This window comes from Pteropus vampyrus, unplaced genomic scaffold, assembly GCF_000151845.1.
Source record: "Pteropus vampyrus isolate Shadow unplaced genomic scaffold, Pvam_2.0 Scaffold95, whole genome shotgun sequence".
NCBI lineage: Eukaryota > Metazoa > Chordata > Mammalia > Chiroptera > Pteropodidae > Pteropus > Pteropus vampyrus.
In genome coordinates this window covers 4,997,453-5,020,406 of record NW_011888876.1, presented here as the reverse complement: position 1 = coordinate 5,020,406, position 22,954 = coordinate 4,997,453, and the positions used below count along the sequence as shown (strand labels likewise).

General features: G+C 39.5%; 1 protein-coding gene and 1 non-coding gene across 2 annotated transcripts in view; both read right to left on the bottom strand.

Moving 5' to 3' along the window:
* Positions 1-22,954, bottom strand: part of DENND1A (DENN domain containing 1A) — a 457,019-nt gene that overhangs the window by 303,471 nt on the left and 130,594 nt on the right. The gene's annotated exons all lie outside the window — the stretch shown is intronic.
* LOC111742478 lies at positions 9,622-9,754 on the bottom strand. Its single transcript, XR_002781353.1, has one exon. It is a non-coding gene; the product is annotated as a U11 spliceosomal RNA (small nuclear RNA).

Here is a 22,954-nt window from a genome sequence, read left to right as displayed (position 1 = left end):
TTCCTTTCTTAATGCTCTTACAGGATGGAAGCAAACATTTCCACTGACAATTTCTATCTATAAGTATGCTCTCATATGGATTTGTAATCCAAATTCACCTCCCATGGTCTGAGATAAAATGTCAAACAGATAATTTATAGAGCCGTGGAATTATTAGTATCTCTAAGTAACAGCCAGGAGCATAAGCGAAATACAGATCTACTGTAGAGAGACTCCAATTTAACCAAGGCCTCCAAAAATTCTTACAAATTCAGCTTTATGGACAACTAAAATAATCAAATATGGAATATTAAAAAAAAAAGTTTAATACTTTTAAAAACTAAAGATTGAAGATAAGTAAAAAAACAAAAGACTACAAACAGCCAAACAGATATAAAAGAATCAAATGAAACCTTATATAATGAAGAGATTAAACACAAATAAAGGTAGAATTAGTGAACTGAAAAATAAACCCAAATACATTATCCATAATGTGGTCTAAATAGACAAAAGAAAAAATACGAAAAAGAAGATAAGCAACACGAAAGCGAGTGAAAGTCTAACACATTCTAATCAGATTTCCAAAAGGCTATAATAAAGAGAATCAAAGAAATAATGGCTGAGAACATTCTGGAACTGCTAATCTAGAAATATCAAGCAAGATAAATTTGAAAAAATCACACCAGAGACAAAGCATTGTGAAACTGCAGAACTCCAAGTAAAAAACAGCAAGAGAGAATAAGTAAATTAGTTAAGAGCAACAGTTAAACACACCCATTTACGACAAGGAAAAAAACAAGTAAAAGCAAATTAGAAACACAAAAGAACTTCTTTAATCTAATAAAGAATAACTAATTAAGACTTCTCTTACTGGAGAAATGTTAAAATACTTCCTTTCGAATCAGGAACAATAAAAGAATATTCTCAATCTTTATTTCTACTTAACATTGTACTCAAGATACTAGGCAGTGCAATTGATCAAGAAAAGAAAATAAAGGGTATAAAGAATAGAAAGGGGAAAAATGACAAAGTATTCATTTATAAATTACAAGATTATCTGAAATCAAAAAAAGTATAACAAATTACTAGAATTAATTAGGTAGCTGGGCAAAATTCAATATTCAAAAATTAATTGAATTTCTAAACAACGAAAGAATAAAACAAATTAAAGATGTATACATTTACAAACCCATAAAAAACATTCTTAGGGGAAAAATTATCCAAAGATGTATAGGACCATTATAGAAGAAATTTTAAAATGTTACTGAAAGATATTAAAATAAGACCTAAATAAACTGACATCGTGTTTGAGAATTAGGTAGGAAGACTCATTAACATAAAGATGTCACTTCACCACAAACTTATCTATATATTCAGTGAAAGTCTAATCAAAATCTCAACATGATTTTTATGAAACTTGATAATGAGTCTAAAATTTACATGGAAGGGTACAGGACCAAGAAAAGCAAGACATTTTTGAGGAAGAGAAAGTGAGGAAACTTTTTCAACGATATTAAGACTATAGTAACCAACACAACAAGATGTTGGCACAGAGATAGACAAATTAACTAATACAGCAGAATGAAAAGCCAGAAATAACACCCATACATATAGGAAAACTTGATATATGACAGGGTTGGCACTGCAAATCCCTAGGAGAAAGAATGAGTATTCAAGACATGTTACAGGGGGCAATTTGATATCCAAATGGGAAAAAAACAAAGGAAATTGGATCCCAACTGTATAGTATCCATGAAAAGCAATTCCAGGTGGATTAAAGATTTAAATGTGAAAGGCAGAAACTTCAAACTTCTAGAACAAAAATAACACTGATAACAATGACATAAAAATACGAATAATCTAACTCATGAACACATACACAAAAAATTCTAAACCAAATATTAGCCAACAAAGTCCAGTAATATATAAAAAAAATAAAATATCAAGTGGGTTGGTAGAATATTAAAAATCAATTATAACTTACCATTTTAAAAGAACAAAGTAGAAAACCAGATATTCATAGCAATAAATGCAGAATTGACAATAAGATTCAACACCTATCCATAATAAAAACTCAGTAAATTAGGAATAGAAGGAAACTTCCTCACTTTAAGGGTAAGTCTTAAAAAATCTATAGCTCTTATACTTTATGGCAAAATACTGTTCCCCCTAAGACTGAGAACAAGATAAAGATATTCACTCTCGCCACTTCTGTCGAATGTTCCACATGGAACTGTAGGTACTAGACAGTGCAATAAGGAAATAAATAGAAATGGAAGGCATAAAAATCCGAAAAGAAGAAGTAAAACCATCTCTATATGCAGGTGACATGATTGTTTACATTCCCTAGAGAATCTATAAAGAAATACAAGAATAAATGAAATTAGCAAGGTCACAGGACATAAGGAAAACATACAAAAAATCAATTGTATACATACGGCAAGCAACTGGAATATACAATTTAAAAAATAAAACAGTCCTATTTATAGGATTGTAAAAAATACATAAAATACATAGGAATAAACATAACAAAAGACATGTAAAACCTTTAAACTTAAAAGTAGAAAATATTGCTAAGAGAAATTAAAGAAGACGTAAGTAAATGGAGACATACACTATGTTCAAGGATTAAAAGACCCAATATTGTTACGATTTTTTTCTAAGTTGAGCTACAGATTCAACACAATTCCAATCAAAATCCTACCAGATGTTTTTGTAGAAATTGCCAAGCTGATGCTTAAATATACGTAGAAATGCAAAAGATCTATAGTATCTAAAGCAATCTAGAAAAATACCACAGTTGGAGCACATATATTACTGATCTTCAGTATATACTCTAAAGCTACAGTAATCAAGATAGGGTAGCATATGGATAAATAAATATGTCAACGGCATAGCCAGACTCACACTTATACATTCAGTACAAAGGCACCAAAGCAATCTAATAGTGAGAAAAAATGTCTTTACAACAAATGATGCTGAAATGACTGGATAACCATATGGGGAAAAAAAAGAACATTGACCCCTACCTCGTACCATGTACAAAGATTAATTTGAGATAGACCACAGACTTAAATGCAAAAGTTAGAATTATAATGTATCTAGATGAAAACATAAAAGAACATATGTTCCACATGAGAACATAGAGAAAATGTAAGAGCATGACTTCGGGGCAAGCAAATGTTTCTTAGAGCAGAAAAGCACTAAGCATTCAAGGAAGAAATTGATACATAAATTTTATCAACATAAAAACTTCTGGAGTGCCATGGCGATCGGAGATTAGTTTGTTGCAGGGACAGTGCACCCAATGACAAGGAACAACATTCATGGGCAGGCTAAATTAGCATTCAAGAGCAAGGCTCTTGGCTTCGGGTCCAAGATGGCAGAGTAGAAAGATCCTGAGCTCACCTACTCTCATTGACACCAAAACTACGACTACATGTAGAATATCTATCTCTGAGAACGACCTGAAGACTGGAAGGAGAGATTTTCTATAACTGCGGATATAAAGAAAAAGCCACACTGAGACAGGAGGGGCAGAGACTCAGTCTAGTCAGGAACTCCTCTACTCCGCACCTCCTACTCCCTGTGAGATGACGCACAGGCACAGAGATAACACAGCCTCGGAGGTCACCCCGTGAAGAGTGAGGGGTCTGAGCCCAAGCCCGGAAGACCTGCACTGGACGAGGGGCCCCCATCACATCTGGCTTTGAAAACCAGCAGAAAATACTTGCAAAATATATATCCGATGAAGGATCAGTATTAAAATATATAAAAAATTACAACTCAATAAAAAATAAAAAATTTAACTATTTTCTTCATGTGTCAATAAGCACATTAAAAATGCTCATTAGTCACCAGGGAAATGCTAAGTGAAACCACAATGAGATACACCCCCCAGAAAGGCTAAAAATAAAAAGACTGACAACACAAAATATTGGTGAGGATACGGAACAACTAAAACTCTTGTAATTGTTGGTGTGTGTGTAAAATGGTACAACCACTTTGGAAAGTCTGGCAGTTCCTTATAAAATTCAATATATAACTATCCTATGACCCAGCACTTTCACTCCTGTATTTACCTAAGAGAAATGAAAATACATGGTCATAGAAAGATTTGTACAAGAATGTTCATAGCAGCTTCATTCATAATAACCAAAAACTGGAGTGGCCCAGCTGTCCATCAACACGAGAAAGAATAAACAGGCTGCAATATAATCATACCATGGATGAATACCCAGCAATAAAAAGCAAAGAACTGTTAATAAATCAACAATACATATGAATCTCACAAACAGTAAGCTTTCATGTATAGGGAAGTTCTAGAACAGGGAAAATTTGCCTATGGAAGAAATTCATAGCAGTAGCTTCCTGTGGTTGATGGGCACAGGAACTGACTGTGAAAGACTATGAGAGAACTTTCTGGGGCTGACGGCAATGTACTATATCTTGATAAGGGTGTGGATCACACAGGTGTATGTATTTGCCAAAACTCACAGAATAGTAAACACATTTCATTGTACATGACTTTTCTCTAGGAAGAGGGGGAAAAAGAATGGTTAACAAATACTGAATTCTAGTTAATACATAAGCAGAAGTGCTTAGAGGTGAAGTGTACTGATATCTGCGACTTATTTTTAAATGCATAAACAAAAGATGTATTGATGGATAGACAGATATATGACACAGCAAGTGTACTAAATGCTCATTGTAAAATCTTAGTGATGAGTATGTAAGTGTTAAAACATCGGAAGAAAATCACACAAAGTGAAGAGGGAAGTGGGAACAGAAATCAAATTTCCTAGGATAATGAAAGCAAATGAAAGAATGAGAAAAAGAGAATATAGAAATAGTGAACCAAATAAATCAGGGAAGGAGAGTGGGGCATATGAAGGGGTGATTTTAAACAGAGGGATCAGAGAAGGCCTCCCTAAGAAGGTGACATCTAGGTGAAGACAAAGGGGAGAGAAGAAGTCGTGTGTAGTCATCTAGAAGAACATCCAGGCAGATGAACAACACAGAAGCCGGTGTGGCTAGAGCAGAGTGAGTGAGATGATGAGTAACAGAAATGAAGGAAAGGTAAAGAGCGAGGCAGACCACCTGGGGGCTTGTACCGTGAAGACTTGTCTTCCAACGGAAGCCACTGGAGGATTCTGGGCCAAAGAATGGTCTGATCTGACAACCTTTTTAAAAGATCCCTCTAGATGTCGTGCTAAAGATACTATCGTTCTTTCTCAACAAGGGTTCTAAGAAAAGAAGTAAGCCTTAATAGACTGTGATAATCAAGATATATATCAAATCATTATGTTGCACACCTTAAACTAATACAATGTTATATATGTCACTTATGTCTCAGTAAAACTGGGGAAGGGGGAACCTTAACACCTTCAGTATTCCTTTGTATGTACACTAAGAATGACACTAGCAATGTACCATTTGGGGGATAATTGAGAAAATAGTCATTCAAATCCTTTTCTGTGTTCTAGGATCAGATGAGGAACAAAGTTCCATCTGAGATTAAGCCTGGAAACAAGAAAACCAGTGACAGTAATCCAACAAGCAATGGTGGTGTCTTGGACCAGGGTAGTAGCAGTGGAGGTGGGGAGAAGTGACCAGATCCTAGATAAACTTGAACATAAGCTAAAGCTAAGTTTGCCAGTGGATTAGACAGAATGTGTGAGAAGAAGAGAGAAGGATAGCTCCAAGATTTGGGGCATGATCACATGGAAAATGACATTGCCATTAACTGAGATGGGGAAGACGAAGAAAATCAGAAGCTGAACGCTGGAAACGGTATATAAAACTGCCTATTAGACAGCCAGGATGAGCTATAGACCACTGGAGTTCAAGGGAAAGTCCAGGTTTGAGATCAATATATAATATGGGGAGTTGTCAGATGGTATTTACAGCCATGGCATGACACTGGTTGTAATCAAGGGAGTAAATATATATAAAGAAGAAAAGAAGTCCAAAGACAACAGCCCGTGAGCACAGCACTGTTAAAACATTTGGAGAGCTTTAAAAGAATCAGCAAAGAAGACAGAAAGAAAAGCCAGGGAGGTAGTGGGAAGACAGGAAAGGAGGGTTCCCTGGAGGTCACATGACCAAATGTACCAAAAATTCATTCAACAGAGTGTTTCTCCCCTCCATCCTTAAAATGGGAGCAAGAGCCACGTGCTTATACAATGATGAGAAAGATACAGTGGGGGCAGGGAAGAATGATAATGCAGAATAAATAGGAGGGGAGCTGATGGAATCACATCTTGACTAGGTGAGAGGGCACAGGATCTAGTGTACAGGTCAGGATTTTGCTCTTGCTAGGAATCTCCAAAGTACATCTGTGTTAATAGGAGAGAAAGCAGCATATATGGACCTACTTGCAAGTGGGTCAGAAGATGTGGTAGCAGCTTGCAAAATTTCTGTTCTAATTGTTCAGAACGGCAGTGTTGTTATAGGGATAAAAAAAAAAACTGAAAATAGCCCGTGTGTACCAACCGATTAGTTTTAATGTCACTGATCACGTTCTTAAGTAGGCGGTAGAGGCTCGTGTGTTCATTTTATCATACCTTATATGTATGTTCCGTTTTTCACATGTATCAAAAATACATGTAATAATTAATTGTGCATCGAAGTCCTATTTTGGATAGGGGACTGGAAATGAGGGGTGGTCAAGAGAGACTTGCATTATACCTATAGTAATTAAATATTTATGTATTATTTTAATTATTTACAAAGAAAATGTTGCTATATTGCTTGCATAATGTTTCTGGACACCTAAATTCTCTGGGTAGATGGGATTATTTGCAGGTCATTTTCTGCAATGTTTGGTATGTTGTTCATTTTTATCAAAGTCTAGACATATTCATGACTGAAAAACTAAATTTTAAATAACCATATATAAATATTATAAATATATGAAAAAGCACTAAAAATATGTCACGACTGTAGCATGCAGGTGGTAAGGTCGTGTGGGCTATTCTTTTCCCCTTCTATTTTCTTATCGCACCTTCAGTTTGGCAGCGAGAGTAGGATGCACAATGAGCATGTATTGATTGCATAATTGGAAACAAAATTAAAAAAAAAAAAAAAAAAACTCCTGGCACCTTCTGTTTTTCCACCTCTTTTTCTCATTATCCAAAATCGAATTTGGTTTTAACTGGATTCTAATCCCTTAATAAATGATCACTTGATATCTCCATGATGTCATGGTTTTGACACTTCACTTCCAGGTGTTACATACTAAACAGATGACCCTGGGTTAAACATATGTCTTGAATTTCATTTACAGTATCAAGATAACTACTCCTGCCTCAGCCCCTTGCAGCTATCAGTAGGCTGCCTAGCGCTCCCCTGGAATCAACCTTTGGCCAGCTTAGCTGGTCGGTGTATCAAGAGCTGTCACTCCACAACCCAGCAGGATTGAAGACGGGCAGGTCTGGTCTATGTCTAAAAGTGCAGATGTCAAGCGTTTAGGCAAACCTGTCAGGGAAAGGCTGAAACAGAGTAGACAGGCTCCTGTCAGTTCAACGGCTCCTCTATGTGAAGTGTTCTCAGTTTCAGGGACTTCTCTCTCCCAAACGTACCATTCCCCCACCCTCACCACCCCCTCTCAGGTGAGAAGGCATGTTCTTTGTCCTCATGCCTTTTGGACGGAATTCTTGCGATGATCAAGCACTCACTCTCCTACTGGGAACAACTCTGCTCTGAAGCTCCATTCTCCTCTGACTGGTTTTCCCTCTCCACCTGGCCAAGCTAACTTCTAAATTTGACCTCAGAGAACCAATGTTGGAGGCCCCTTGCTCTCCCCACTCCATTCCCTGGGCATTTCCTCATATCTCCGTTAAGTTTTCTGTAAATGCCTGTCTTCCTCTAGCATCAAATCTTACCATCTCCTTGGTGCATGGCCCGCTGGTCGACAATGGCTACTGCTCACCATATACGCCAACCTCTGCAGGGGCCAATTCTGGCAGATATAACATACCTACATTATGAACTGTATTTCTGATAGGACCTACTGAAGTTTCTCCTAAGAGGTGACCACTCATGAAAGCTGGAAAATGTATTGCAAACTTCCCACTTAGAATTTCCAAAGAACTTGAAAGTCCAAGGTTTCCTCAAGTCAAAAAAAGACCTCAATTTCACTGGGGAGAAGAATATTAGAAAGCGAAAATTAACATTTGCTCAGCTACTGCTATGCACCAGCTATTTACCTACAAAAGCTATTTATTCCTTGCTACAACTCAATGAATTAAGAATTATCGCTACAGAAAAACAATCTGACACAGCAATGTTTAATAACTTTCTCAAGCAGCCAGCAGCTGCTGGGACAAATGGTGAACTCAGGTCTTTCTGATTTCAAAGTTAATGCTCTTTTCATCATACCATGCTGACGCCCAAATCTCCAACACAATTCAGAGCTACAAAGGCGCTTCCAAAGTCCTATGTAGCTCCATAAATGATACTCAGATGTGCACAAATGTTTATTTTCACTAAATTAAAAAGCGTGTGATAAAGTTATAAAAACTAAGGAAAGGTATTGTGACGCAAGAGTTCTTTGTTCTGTTGTTGTTTTTTTAACACCACTGACCAAATTTTGTAACGAGGCACCAAATATTGAGAATTTTGAGGGCTTGTCGTTCAGTTAAGGCAACAAAATCACCATCAACAAAACTGTGACTCTAGGGAATCCTTTCTGGTCACTCGCCAGACAAGGAAAGAAAGGCCAAGTGCGGCTGCCCTGTGGAGTCATCTAAAGGTAACTTAGCTAAAGAGCATTCGGCGCCGCACAAAGTTAACTTGAGCTTTTAAGAAATTCTGATATTTTTTAAATGCTGCTAGGGACACCTCCCCAAAAATTACATAACTAAAACTTCTTAGATCATTTCAATTTATCTCCCCCACCTACCTTGGATGAGTAGCTATACTTGAGAATGTTTATATAAAAAGGAATTAACAAATGTACATCAATATTTATACATAAATTAATAAAGTTACGTCTTCTGGAACCAGATTACCTACTGCTACTGTGAAATACTACCTAAAAGCAGAAGTATAATTTAAACATCTAACGGGGGCAGTCATCCAATACCCTGGCCTTTTAGGTGTCTCGACAAGCTGTCATCGTTCTGACAATCTTCACTACACCTCAGCCACATCCTCTTTTAGTCTCCGCCCTTCTCCGACCTTCCCATAGCCAAACCTGTTGTGCCTCTGAAATCACTAATTAAAACTCCCCAATTCTGAACCTAGTTTCCCCACCCTTGGTATTTGTTCATTTTACAACTTCTACCATACCTGTTCTTAACCTGCATCACTGGCGGTCTCTTCCTTCTCCCCATTTATCAGAACCTTCTCTCTTTACTCCTGACTTATCCAGCTTAGTCCTATGGTCCATCATATCAGGAACCTAAAAGGCCCATGTCTCCTCTCATCATGTATGCATGGAAACACCTTATACCTTCTGTGTGTCTATATTAAGGCTGATATGCATGGCTGGGGGAAAAATGCACACAAACATATTGGACCTCTATAAAGTCTACATTTACAAAGTCTATAGCATCGACTAAGCCTGAGCAGCATCCAGCAATTCTTTTCACTGGTCAGCCCACGTAACTATTTTTTTTTGGGGGGGGGGCGGGGGGAGGGAGTGCCAGGACCAACGATCACTAGCTGCCCAAGTACCAAAAAATTATGCTTCCGAAATCTCTTGATGTCGATTCCACACGAAGAGCAACCAAGCTTCCCTAGTGAGCCACGCACGAGAGAAGCCCTTTTTCACTACGTGACTGTTTTAAATCTTTCCATTCTCCACTTAAACGTCGAACCTCAACAATCTTTTCCTCGTTCTCAGCATCTGATCTCTCCACCAACTTCATCAAGAAAATAGAAGCTATTGGACAAGAGTTACCTCAACTTTCCAACTACACATTCGTTCATTCACTATCTATTAAACACCACTGGATGCCTGGGCTCTGGAACCAGACCACCTACATTCTTGTTCTGGTTTCATCCTTTGGGTAAGTAATTTAACCTCTTTGTGGTTCTGGTTTACTCGTCTCTAAATGGCAGACATCAGCAGTACCAGTCTCACAGGGTTGTTATGAAGGTTCAGTAAGTACGCCTGGAGCATTTGGAACGGTCCCTGGCACAGAATCAGCATGCCATAAACATCAGCCAGTGCTACCACCGTGATGACAACTCTGTGGGCCAGACCCCAGACGTGCGCACATCTATACCCGTCCTTTCCTTCCTTCCCTTCTGTTACAACAGGAAATGTCCGTGTCTCCCTTCCTTTTAACTGGGTTCAGGAGAAGATGAAAACAAAATAAATGCAGCCTAAGGTGAGAAGACCTGGAAGGCAAAGTAACTAGCCCAAGGTCACGAGGCTATTAAAATGCAGAAATCAAGTCAGACTCTAATTGCATCATCCTGCCTTCCACATACCTGTTGTATTCCATGACAGCAAGGTCAGTTCCTGCCACAGAAGTGATGCTCACATTTGACAAAGGAGAATTTCCCCCAAAGTAAGTAAGGGCCATTAAAGGCCGGAAGCTACAAGTATGCATAAAACACTACCTCATGGAAGAGGGAGTGCTGAATTCTGCAGGTGGGCGGGGAATGGCCTCGCAGCCTGCAGGCCGCGGCGGGATCCTGTGAACAGGCCCACGCGGAGAATCCCTGGCGGAGAGTTAACAAGGGGCAGGGAGCGCCTTGATGGCGAGAAAAAGTCAGAGCTGCTACCGGCAGGAAATCTCCTGGACGTGACAAAAATCTGTTTAATAAAAAAGGAGAACATATTAAAACTATTTGGCATGTGGGCCCAAATCAAACGGTACAGCATGAAAGTCTGGCGATCACCTGAGGACTGAACGCAGAGGCCCTTCAAGTAGGGAGTTTGAGTTCCGACGGCTGTCACGGAACCCCAAGCCTTCAAACGCGACTGAAGAGGCGATAGAAAAGAACTCTAAGGAGCAAGTGCGGAGGTGCAGATAAGAGATTCTCCTACGCTCAGAACACCTGGAATCGCTTAAGAGACATCTGTCATCATCTGGGAATCGGAGATGAGAGCGCAGGACCACTGGCTCGGGTCAGTTCGGAACAGCAACTGTTCAGAGGAGTAAGGCAGCGGAACTTTGGGCTTTTCATCCTAGCTTTACACAAACCCCTGATTACGGCATTTAAAACTCTACAGTTTTCCCACAAATTAAGGTAAATACGATGACTACATTTTAAAATGAAGAGTGAAAATATGAAAACTGGACATCCTAAACATCTAATATGCCAATAATTCTTAAATACATCATATTTAATCTCACAACAATAAGCATATTAATTAGGTAATTACTTAATAATTTATTAGCTCCGAACTGAAAGTTGGAAGTGAAATATCTTGCCCAGGGACAGAATTCATAAAGGATGAACTGAGATTTGACTCTAGATCTGACTTTGCCACTTTACATGTTCATATAGGAAGAGGAGGTAAAAAGAAAAAAAAATCACAAAATGATGTCCCTCTATAGAGCTAGATCAGGCTTCCAAACAAAAGGCATCTAAAAAATGGAATTTACTTTTAAAATTAGTGAGTATAATTAGAAGCGTTCTTGCCTAGCAGGCACGTTAGAATTGATTAAGTAGAGGAAAGACAAAGCAGCGGCATTTTATGCTGGAGAGTGTACAGCACAGCTGGCTAGACCGGCTGGGTGGTGCTGACCAGCACCCACCCTCAGCAGTGATAAGAATGCTCCCCAAAGTCATGCTGGTGGGCTGGGACTAGTGTCTGCTCACACTGTAGCTGGCCTGCTTCAGTCACAGACACCAGTCTCTGGGCAGGGGGACGTTGAAAAAGTGTACACAGGTGGTTCCCTGCAGGCCACCCTGTCCACAACCACGTCCACCCTGTCCACAGAAACTCTCAGAGCAGGACTGCTGGGAGAGAGAGCCATAAGTGCTCTGGTATGAAAAAAAAACACAATTTCATACACTGTACATTACCAAAACTATAAAACGATGGGGAGGATCTGGGGGAACAGATAAATTGAAAATGGATTCCGTCCTAGGCTCTCTTTCCATAACAAGAGTCTACGGGTTGTCTGCCAGGAATAAACACTTCCTGATAACAGATTCCACCTGACTTCTTAAAAATTACTTTTTTGCTCACTTGTAAAATATGTCTTGCCCAAAATTTAACTCTTCTTACTTCTAGCAAGAGAAGTAAGAATTCAAAATTGTTGCAAAAAGATACTCTGTGGCTTAGAGATCCTGTGTTGGCAGCATATCGCACTGGCATGAGATTCTACAACTCATAAAAAACGGCCTTGGTCAGACCATCCTACCAGAGACTGATCTGCCTGAAGACAGAAAACAGCCCCTTCCTTCTTCATTCGCCCACATAATAACGCCCCACCTTCCTTCATTCACCTACATAAACGCCTGAACGAAGGGGGTGCTTAATACATGCCTGGTTAACGAGTGAGTAGAGTTATTTCCCACAACCTAGAGCTGATTTTCAGAGGTTAAGCAGCAAATCTCTAGATTTAAACTAAGCTAAATCGAACCTAAGGTAGCCAAACTCCAGCGTCACCAACTCTAAGTAAGACTGGAGCTCAGGTAAATTCATGCTCCAGCACTGATCTCAAAGCCACAACAAATGTCCCTTAAAAGCATGACCTGGACCACTCTAGGGAGCAGCCTCTTTTAGGATATATGTGATCATGGCCACTACCAGCAGAGAAAAGCAAATTTTCATCTATTCCCTTCACAAAGACACTGTAAGCAATTCTAGAGAGTGGTGGACAGGCACAGCACAAGAACAAGAGAAATTACTTCTCGTGCAGTCATTGTTTTTCAGTTAGCACGTTCACAGATCTCTACTCCTGGGTCAAATTAGATCTGATCAAGTAGAGAATGGATCCACGGACAACACTTACCTTCAAAGAGGAAAGAACACTTACAATGCCCATTTGCTTTTAAGGTTCTCGTACAGTAACAGTATCAAGCTCTCATTTTCGGCATTAGCGGAAAGAGTGTTCAAAGCCTTAGAGGGGGTAGGGGAAGTGGGGGGGGGGCCTGCCGAGGCATCACAGCTGCCTTGAAAGCTGTCGTCACAGTCCATCAGTTTCATGCCTGTGGTTTCCTTTCATTCTCAGAGTCTATTTAAATTACTAATAATCAGGAAACCTACATGACAAGACATCTATTAAAGACAACTACTAATAAAATCAAAACTAAATATCAAATCGGATCACGGCGCGGCCAGCTTCTGGGTTATAATTTAAGCTTGCATGAAGTGCAAACTAATGCACTGGAGGCACTGCTCCGAAGAACAAAACTAATTGCCTTTGTGAGTTCTCCCAACTCGTGAAACTCCTTCAGGGAAGGTACTGCTTTGTTAACAAACAGTAGCCACTTAAAATCCCATATGTTCTTAGTATCACATACATACATTCTCGGTGGGACTGAGGAATGAGAAACAAATTTTTATGCAAACTTCTCCATACATTATGCCAGCATTTTAAAGTGGGGGCCACCTGACTGCAATCACACAAACCATAAATACAAATCCACAATCTGGTTTTAAAGTCTGATACAGATAAAATAATTGTGACTTGGTGAGTGAATATGGCTATTTTATTTTACTTTTCCTTTTGCTGGCTAAAGTTACTATGCAAAATATACTGAGAAAGAGTAAATACATATAGATAGTCACACTGCAGTCCAAGAAACTTTATATATAATGCTCAGTGGCATTATATATAAAGTTCCATTGAGAGACCCCAGATTAGTCAGGTGATCTTAGGCAAGTAATACTTTCTCTGGGCCTCATGGGAAACTGAAGGACAAAAAATGATCTGATACTAAGTGTAGCTGTAAATTTCACAAGAGTGGAGAGATTCTTGATCACCACTGCAGTCCCAATGCCTGTTTCTTGAAAGATGAACAGAGTCCATACCATGGGACAGTCCTGACTATGACATGTATATAATATACCTCATTTATGTAGCGATACCTTGAAAGGAATGATTAGCCCCATCTCAGAGATAAGGAAACTGTGTTCAAAGAGAAAGCCAACCGTGCAAGCATCACACAACGACCGGGGGGAGTAGGGATTTGAACCTAGGTTTGTCTTACATCGAAACCTAACCTCTTTCATATTTTCTTCCACTAAGAGAAAAATAAATCTGTGAAACTGTATTATTTTGCTTACACCACACATGAGTCAAATGAAACATTTTAGTCCGTCCAAGAAGGGATGATATGCACCATGTTTAATTCCTAAAATCTATTTTAATTTAGGACTTTGACGCCTCACTTACGTTTATGGAATTCTGAGTCCCGAGGGGACAGAGCACTATCGAAGCCCGTGACAGTGTCCCAGAGGTCACCCTCTGTCCACTCCACGTTCGCCAGCTTTTGCCACAACACACGGCTTACTCGCCCCCCTTCTCACCCATCGCTGGGATGCCAAACAGCGTGTTGTTGGAATAGCCGCTATCCCTCCAGCACGCACGGTCCAAATTTCTGCAAAGCAGCTACGAAGGCAATTTTGGAAACATACAACTCTCAACAACTCTCCCATCTGGTTTTCACACCGGCTCCTTCCTGCATTAGTCCACAGAAGTCACAGTCAGCTCCTGTTTTCTCGGAAACTAGCTGTCTTTTCATCTTGCTGGGTGTATGTTATGTCTGTCTGTCAGCAAATTGGGAAATGGCCTCCATCCTGACAGATACATTTTGTAAAGCCTTAAAAGCACATACACTAATGTGAAGGAAAAAAAGGAAATTTTTCCGTTTTTGGACTCTGGCTATTTGCTCTTTACAGCTTATGTGTCAAAGGAATGGGATTTCCCAGGTAGATATACTAACATAAAATGCATTAGTGTTAAGGTGGGGGCTCCCAATCCACCCAGGGCCAAAGGGTTAATACAAAATGACAGAATTTAATGACTGCTATTATGGTTGCCAGGCAACGAAGAGAAGGTGTGCCATAAAGGCCTAATTAATGAATGAGGTAGCAAGAGTTTCTGTTAAGTTGGTAAGCAGTTCACAGTTCACCATTGGTTGGCTTTGCCCAGATGGTAATACTCTTAAGCTTCCTCAGCTCCACTGAGCAGCAGCAAAATAATGTGATTATAGTTGCAGCTCTGGCTAAAGTTCTGACATCCTTTCCATACTCGGTGCGATTTCTCAAGTTAAACAACAGTCTTCTGCAAAGATTAATACCGAAGGCTGTACGTTTGCCTTTGGTTCCTCAGGTAATCCAGAAACACTGGAATGATTCTTTTCTGGGCACTCTTTTGCTGCAGAAACATTAAGAGCAGTTAAATTTGGGGCCCAAACTGAATTGCCATTGGAATTAGAGGCTTTGTTGGAAAAACCTTCTTTTCAAAGAAGAGCCCAGATGACAGTAACAAAGGGCTACAGCTGGAGTGTCCACTTTGGCCAAGGCCGGTCCTAGTGCTTCGCATTCATTCTCTGTAGTTTCCGCGGCCCTCTAAGACAAGAATCACCACTCTCACGGTGCAAGCCGAGGTTCAGAGGGAGGAAGAACCTCGCTCAGCATCGCACTTACGCGGCTAGGATGGGGCTGGGCCAGGACTCAAATCCGGTCCTGACTCCCAGGCCCGTTCCGTCCCCACTGCACGATGCTGCCACTGCAGCAGGTGACAATCGTGACGAAGACTGCCCTCCGGAAAGCACTTGGGAGGCATCAAACATGGAGCTGCTACTTGAAATCTATTATTTTATTTGATCTTCAGCCTTAAAACAACGAAGAATCTAAAGAGACAGAAAATGAAGCTCACTTAAGTATTCGCCAAAAGTCACGAATTTAGCAAATGAGGAAACCAGCACTTGAACTCAAGTCTGGGGGCCCAAGGCCTGCTCTCCTTTCACTGGGCCACACTGTCTCAGAAACTATCGTTGCTCTGAATTGAAGGCCGGCTATAATTTCATTTCCACCCTGAAAATGGGCATTAGACTCAATTACTCTGTTCCCTCCGTGCCATGATCATCAATTAAATATGTGAACTTTTCTTTAAAGAGTGTACCTTCTACATCAGAATGTAGCTCCAAATCACCACATACTCAAACAGGGAAGTTCCCTGAGAGTGAGTATAATGGAATGGCAAAAAAAAAAAAACTTAAAAAAAAAAAAAAGGTTTTCTTCACCCCAACCCTCAGCTAAGTCTTGAGGAAAATAGAGAAAACAAGAGGGGTTGGGGTGGAGGGGACAGGAGAGGCAGCTGTCTCAGGTGGCCTGAGCTCCAAGGGAAGAAATGTTCTTATTCTTTAAGGGAGGAAGGTCTGCGCATGCTGGGGGGGGGGGGCAAGGGGGTCCCCAAATGAACAAAGGTAAAAAGAGGAGGAAGAAAGACTGGCCTGAGACCAGTTAATGTGCTCTCATGAATGGGCCCCCAACTTCAAATGTAATCAAAGTAGAGAACCCAGCTCAGTCTAGCAAAAGCTCAGAAGAATTGCCTCTCCAAGTCTTTCATTCACCAAAATACAGTCTTTTTTACTAGGCCCAGCAACTAGAACAGAAAATGTGTGCTCTTCCGACTGTCAGAGTTATTTAAAATACATTCAAACTCTTTTCAGACTTATCTCGGCAGAGTGAACTTTATATTTTTTTATGGTTTGATCCATGATTATTTATAACTGACTCCTGCTTATCTATGGCAAGTTTTAAAACCCAAGATTGGCCTCTCCCTGGTACACATGTCCTCAGTCCTGCTGTTTGTGGGTGTACACTTGGCGAAGACAAACGACATCAGTTTAAGCAAAATGGAATCAGAAGATTGAATCAGCCACCTATGCCCAAAAGAAACAGAAGTCATTCGTTCACTCATTCACTTTTCAAACATCCCATGGGCATTTAAAAGGCAAAATGCTAGAGATTTAAGTACAAAAAATAAGACTCTTAGATTATAAGCCTTCAAGACTTGGATTATAAATGATATGCCTTCTAAGTGCACAACTCACTTGTGAGAAGTGTCTTCTGCCTTAGACAGCTCACTCACTTGCTCACTGACTGTCCTCAATGCTCCCCCTCCCCCAGGGCCCTAATGGAGGTCCCTACGGCTTCTCTCCTGACCTATAACTAGATCCTCCATCGAAGCCAAAATGATTTTCTAACACACAAATCTGATGCCACTCCGTGAAGATTCTCCCGGTCACTCTTCATTGACTTCAGGTTCGAGTGCAAAAGCCACACGTGGCCTATGAGGTCAGTGCTCTCCAGTCCTCCCCCACAGGGACACTCTGCTCAAGAAACAATGAATTACTTGCCACTCTGCAGCAGTGCTGTGCTCCCCTGTGCTACTGAATCTGCCTGTAATGCTCTTCCTAATCCCTACTCCTACCCAGATTCCCCACCTACGGGTAACATGCTCACTTGCCCTTGAAGGCTCAATTCACTTTTGACTTCACCAAGTGAGCTACTGCCCCCAGGGCTTTGCTCTTCTATACACTATGACATTGAAATTGTTAGCTGGACCATCTTCTCCTACAAGAATACCTCATGTCTGAGTTGCCAGGTTCATAGTAGAATGCAGTCAATGTCAACTAAACCAATGTTTACTGAACAAATGAATGGACTATAATTAACTACAGTATATAACATAACACTCTTCTACTACAATCTTTGCTTACTTCTCAGATTGCTAAAGGAGAAATTTCCAAATTTTTCTGTCTTCCTTCATTATTCTCAAAGGCACTGAACTAGTCTAACCTTTGCAGTCTTAGCAGTTGGTGCTCACTCCCATTTTTAAAGCCAATTGAGTTGCTCCAATTAACCAGCACTTCTCATCCAAATCCTTAGAGTTGAAAATTGAGAGCCACAATATAAAACAAGCATGCTCATCAGAGGAGACTGAAGAGAGGGAGGATCCAGGAGATCACACATGTGGAACACCTAATCAACTTCTAAAACTACATCTACCTAAACTTTCCTAACGAGACTTCAGTATGAATTTCATCCTTTAGCAGTACTAAAAAATAAACGCCACATTCTCAAGCTGGCTCCAGGCCAAATCTGTCTTCAACTTTGGCACTGAGAGTTAACCACCTGGAGTGAGGGGGAGGAGAGGGGAGGAGAGAAAGGGAAGAGAAGACAGAAGAGCATAAAACTGCAAAAATATTCACTGAGCAAACTTAAGAAAAGCCTGGCTGATTTAAACTGAAAGCTAGGATGCAGACAGGAGGTGGCAGCATGGACTTGAGGTCTGAGCATCAAGACGCCTGGCCAGGCCTCGCCAGACTTTTCTTCAAGGCTGTGCCGCAGAAGCTGGACCATAACCTCTCTGAGCACAGGTCTGTCTCCTAAAAAAGGGAGGGGCAACTCGCCTTTCCCAGTTTAAAAGATAGTTTAAGAATGAAAAGACTAATAAGATGTTAGCAATTTCTAAAACAATTCAAGCTGTAAAAAAATATCCCCAAGTGCTTTGATAGCTGATACAAAGTTGTCAAAATTTCAACTTGTATTCTAATTTTGACTAATATTCTAAATTAGTTTCTAATGACTAAAAACATGAAATTGGCTTTATTGTATACCATTTCAATCTGGCTCAAATGCAACTAACAAATGCATCTTCAGGAAAATTTTTAGCAAAGAGAAATTTGAAGGCGGCCCTTACTCATTTTTAAAATCTCGCTTTCAATGAGGTCTAAGTTTATAGTAATATGTCCCTGCAATTGTAATGCCATTCAGAGGCAATGACATCAATTATGCCCAAGCCTGACTAATTGTCAACACTCTGGGTATAGCTAAAAATTGAGAAGCTGAAACTCTCTCATGACCCTCATTATATTTTTGCTTAAAAAGTTTTGATATCAGTAGCACAACTGTGAGTTAAATGCTAAAATTTAGCCACATTCAGAGACAGAATTTATAAAGCCTTTTAAGACACTTAAAAACTGAATGGTTCGGGTCTTTGATGTGACTAGACGCTTCACAAACCAACTTGAGGAAAGTTTCCTTCTCTCCAGGAAAGAAGGCAAGGCAGCTGCCCACGACTACAGGTTCTGGAGTGTGATTTGGAAGCATTTGAGTATCACACTCCTCATAATTCAAACCCTGGTTTGTGTCTGTCTTTATAGGTCATTGTGGGACAGATGGAAAATATTAAGGAAAAGATACGGTGACTAAGCCAGCAGGCCGTGGCGCACAGTCGCAAGGCCCCAGCTAATCACGAGCAGATCTGCGGGCGGGCGCGCTCAGCTCCCAGCACAGCTCTGGCGCATCCTCCCTCCGCCCCGCGGCAGGAGGGCCCCAGGCCAGCTGAGAGGGGCCACTGTGCCAAACAGACTGTGTGAGTCTCACTGCTCCGATGCTTCCAGAGAAAGAGGGAGAATCCATGGGCTCCTTTGTAAACAACTTCTTGTGCTTTCAGGCTGTGACCGACTTCAAACGTGGCATAACTTAATCCTTTCACAAATTATGCCATGGAAATCTTGAGACAGTTTTCTTTCTGAACATGTGTGTAGAAAAAAAAAAAAAAACCTTGACTATGGATTTTTAACCTGGAATCATAGTTATCCTGAGCAAATGCCTATGTGGTCGCTTATAAACCAGAGTCTCACAGGTAAATGGCAAACAAGGAAAGAAAATCAAGCACAGCTTTTAGCCAGTAACAAAAATTGCACAGCTAATTATAACGTCCCCTCACTACATAAACCCATCTTCAGTAAACTCTTGCTGGATATTAGCGAATACAAACCTTGAATATCAAAGTTTGTGTGCTTCACTGTGACATTTCTCTGTATGTCTGCCTAGCGGCATGCACCCACCCTCAAGTACTGGTTGAATAAAAAGCTTTAATTCCTAATAATGACCAAGCTTTATTTAAGGCTTAGTCTGCAACGGGTATTCTTCTGAAGACTTTATGTGTATGAAATTTCTGGAAAAAGTCATTTCACCAAGAAAGTTCTCATTTAGAAATGATATTATCATTAGTTCCTTTACACAAAGGCCTAGGGTGATTCAATAATAACTTGCCTAAGATTTAATCCAAGTCTGACTACAAACTCCGATTCTTCCTCCACTCCATGTTGCTTCTCGACAGCACTTAAACAAACTTCAGTCATTCCAAGCATGATGATTTCCGAAATGCACTAGTCCATGGGGCCCTTGAGGACAGGAATAGGACTTCATTCACAGCTGAATCCCCAGCACCCAGCACAGAGCATGAAAGAATGAAAAGAACAAATAGAGAGAAGGAAGAGTCTCCGGTTTTTATCAGTTGCCCACATGGTAGGCAGTGCTGAATTAGGGTTCAAATGTCATAAGAGAGAACAGATTGCGTGGGTGGTTCATGATAACTGGTAAATAAATCATAATGTGTGAAAAAAAGATCTTGAATATGGATTTTTAATCTAGAATCCAGAACCTAGAAGGGGTTCTGTGAAAACTCTAATGTTCATAAAACATAAGGACGTCCAAAAAAAATTTTTGGAGACTGTTACTGGAGCTTACAAGCAGATTTTCAAAAGATCTCAATCACCCAAAAAAGTTAGCCACATGAGGTAATAAAATTAAAGAAGATTCTCTTGGAGAATAGAGTGGGAAAGACCAAGGACTCTGGTGGTCGAGTCATGCCCTCCGAGCAGCCATCGAACCTTGGTCAAGGTCATTCGCTCTAAAGCTCAGTGTTGTCATCTGTAATTTACACAGTTGTCACAAGAACAAAATGACATGGTGAATATTAAAGGTATTAGGCAAAGTGCCTTCTCTCCACCTGGCTGCACACCAAGTATGTATGGCATACAACAGTGAAACATGAACAGGAGATGCTATAGACAGAACCATCGAAGGAAATATGAGGGTAACTACTACTGTTATTTTCCCTGAAACTGTTTTCTTGTTGAGTCATTTAAGAGTAAAAACCCAGAAAATGTCCTCTTTTTCCACAGTGCTACTAGAGTCTCATTTTTGTCGAATTAAAAGTTAATCTCTATAGTTTGAACCACATTTTCTAAAGTAAAAGAAGTTGAATTGTATCGTCATATGTAAAGCCAATCAAAAGAAATTCTAAAATGTCTATGACACCTGTTGAAAGAAGGAAACATGGATTCTGTCTCAAAACTAATCCAACTGTACAGAGAAGAGCACTTTTCAGATATTCTCAGATGTATCCTTTGAAGCTGTCTGCTTTGACATCATAATTACTAAAAGGTGCAAAGGCCATGAGATCACAAGCAGATGAACACTCAAAGAAGAAGAAACATCAAAAATTAATCTTTTCTTGCTAAAGACCTTAAAGGATAAGAAAATACTATCAGAAAACAAAAATTATAAGTTGAAGTGAAATAATAAAAAATTAGTATTTAATTTTTTAACTGTACCATTTTATATCAGCACCCTCCAAAATAGGAAAGAAACATTTAGGTATAAATCTAACAAAATATGTGTGGGAATTATATGCTGAAAATGACAAAACACCAAAAAAAGAAATCCTAAATAGAGGAAGAGGTGTACTGTGTTCATGGATTACAAGACTCAAATATTGTTAAAATGTCAACTCTCCCCAAATTGATTATACATTCAATTAAATATTAATCCAAATTCTAGTATAATTTTCTGTGGATATCAAAAGCTGAGGAAATAGAAGAGTAAAATTTATGTAGTAAAGCAAAAAAAAAAAAAGAAAAAAAACTAGAACAAACACGATTTTGAAAAAGAAGAACATAACTGAAGACTCATACTATCTGATAGAAACTGACTATAAAGCTCCAGTAATCAGGACAGTATGGTATTGACAGACACACAGACCAACAGAACAGCAGAGTCCACAAAGATATAGTCAATTTTTGACAAATGTACAAAAGTAACTTAATGGAGAAAAGATAAACTTTTCAACACAGTATGCTAGAACAACTAGATGTCTATATGCAAAGAAAAAACTCACACCTTCAAAAACATAACTCAAAATGGACCACAGACCAAAATGTAAAACATAAAACTATAAAACTTCTAAAAAGAAAACACAGGAGAAAATCTTCGTGACCCTGAGTTAGGCAAAGAGTCCCTAGGTAAGACACTGAAAGTACGATTCATCAAAGAGGGATGTGTTAGACTTTATCAAAATTGAAATCTTTTGTTCTGTGAAAAATTTCTATTAACAGAATGAATAGAACAAGCCACAGACTGGAAGAAAATATTTGCAAATCATATATCTAACAAAAAATTTGTATCAAAAACACTTACTTAAAACTCAACCATAAGAAAACAAATCATTTTTTTAAATGGGCAGAAGATCTGAATAGACACTTTACAAAAGATAATGTACAGATGGCAAATAAGCACATGAATAGATGTTCAAAATCACTAGTCATTACGGAAATGCAAATTAAAACCATAACAGATCCCACTAACACCTAACAGAATAGCTAAAATAAGAACACAGTGACAGTATCAAATGCTGGTGAAGATGTGGAGCAACTAGAACTCTCATGCATTGCTGGTAGGAATGCAAAATGATACAGCGACTTTGGGAATTAGTTTGGCAGTTTCTCATAAAGTTGAACATATACTCGGCATATATGACCCAGTGATCTCACTCTTAGTTTTTACCCAAGAGAAACAAAAAACATGTGTCCACACAAAAACTTGTGTTCATACAAATGTTTACAACAAACAATCCAAATGCCTGTCAATGGTAAATGGATAAACAAACTGGTTACATTCATACAATGGAACTCCTCCTCAATGATAAAAAGAAATGAATCACTGATACACAAAACATGAATGGATCTCAAATGTATTTTACTATGTCAAAGAAGCTAGTCCTCAAAAGATACATATCATATAATTATAAGGGTTAGGAACAGAAGGGCTTGACTATAAAGAGGCAGCACAAGGAAATTGGGGGTGGTGGAGGAGGTTATGGAACTGTTATCTTGACTGTGGCAGCAAATACAAGACTATGCATTTGTCAAAACTCAAATCTGTACATTACAAAGAGTAAATTTTTTTGCATGT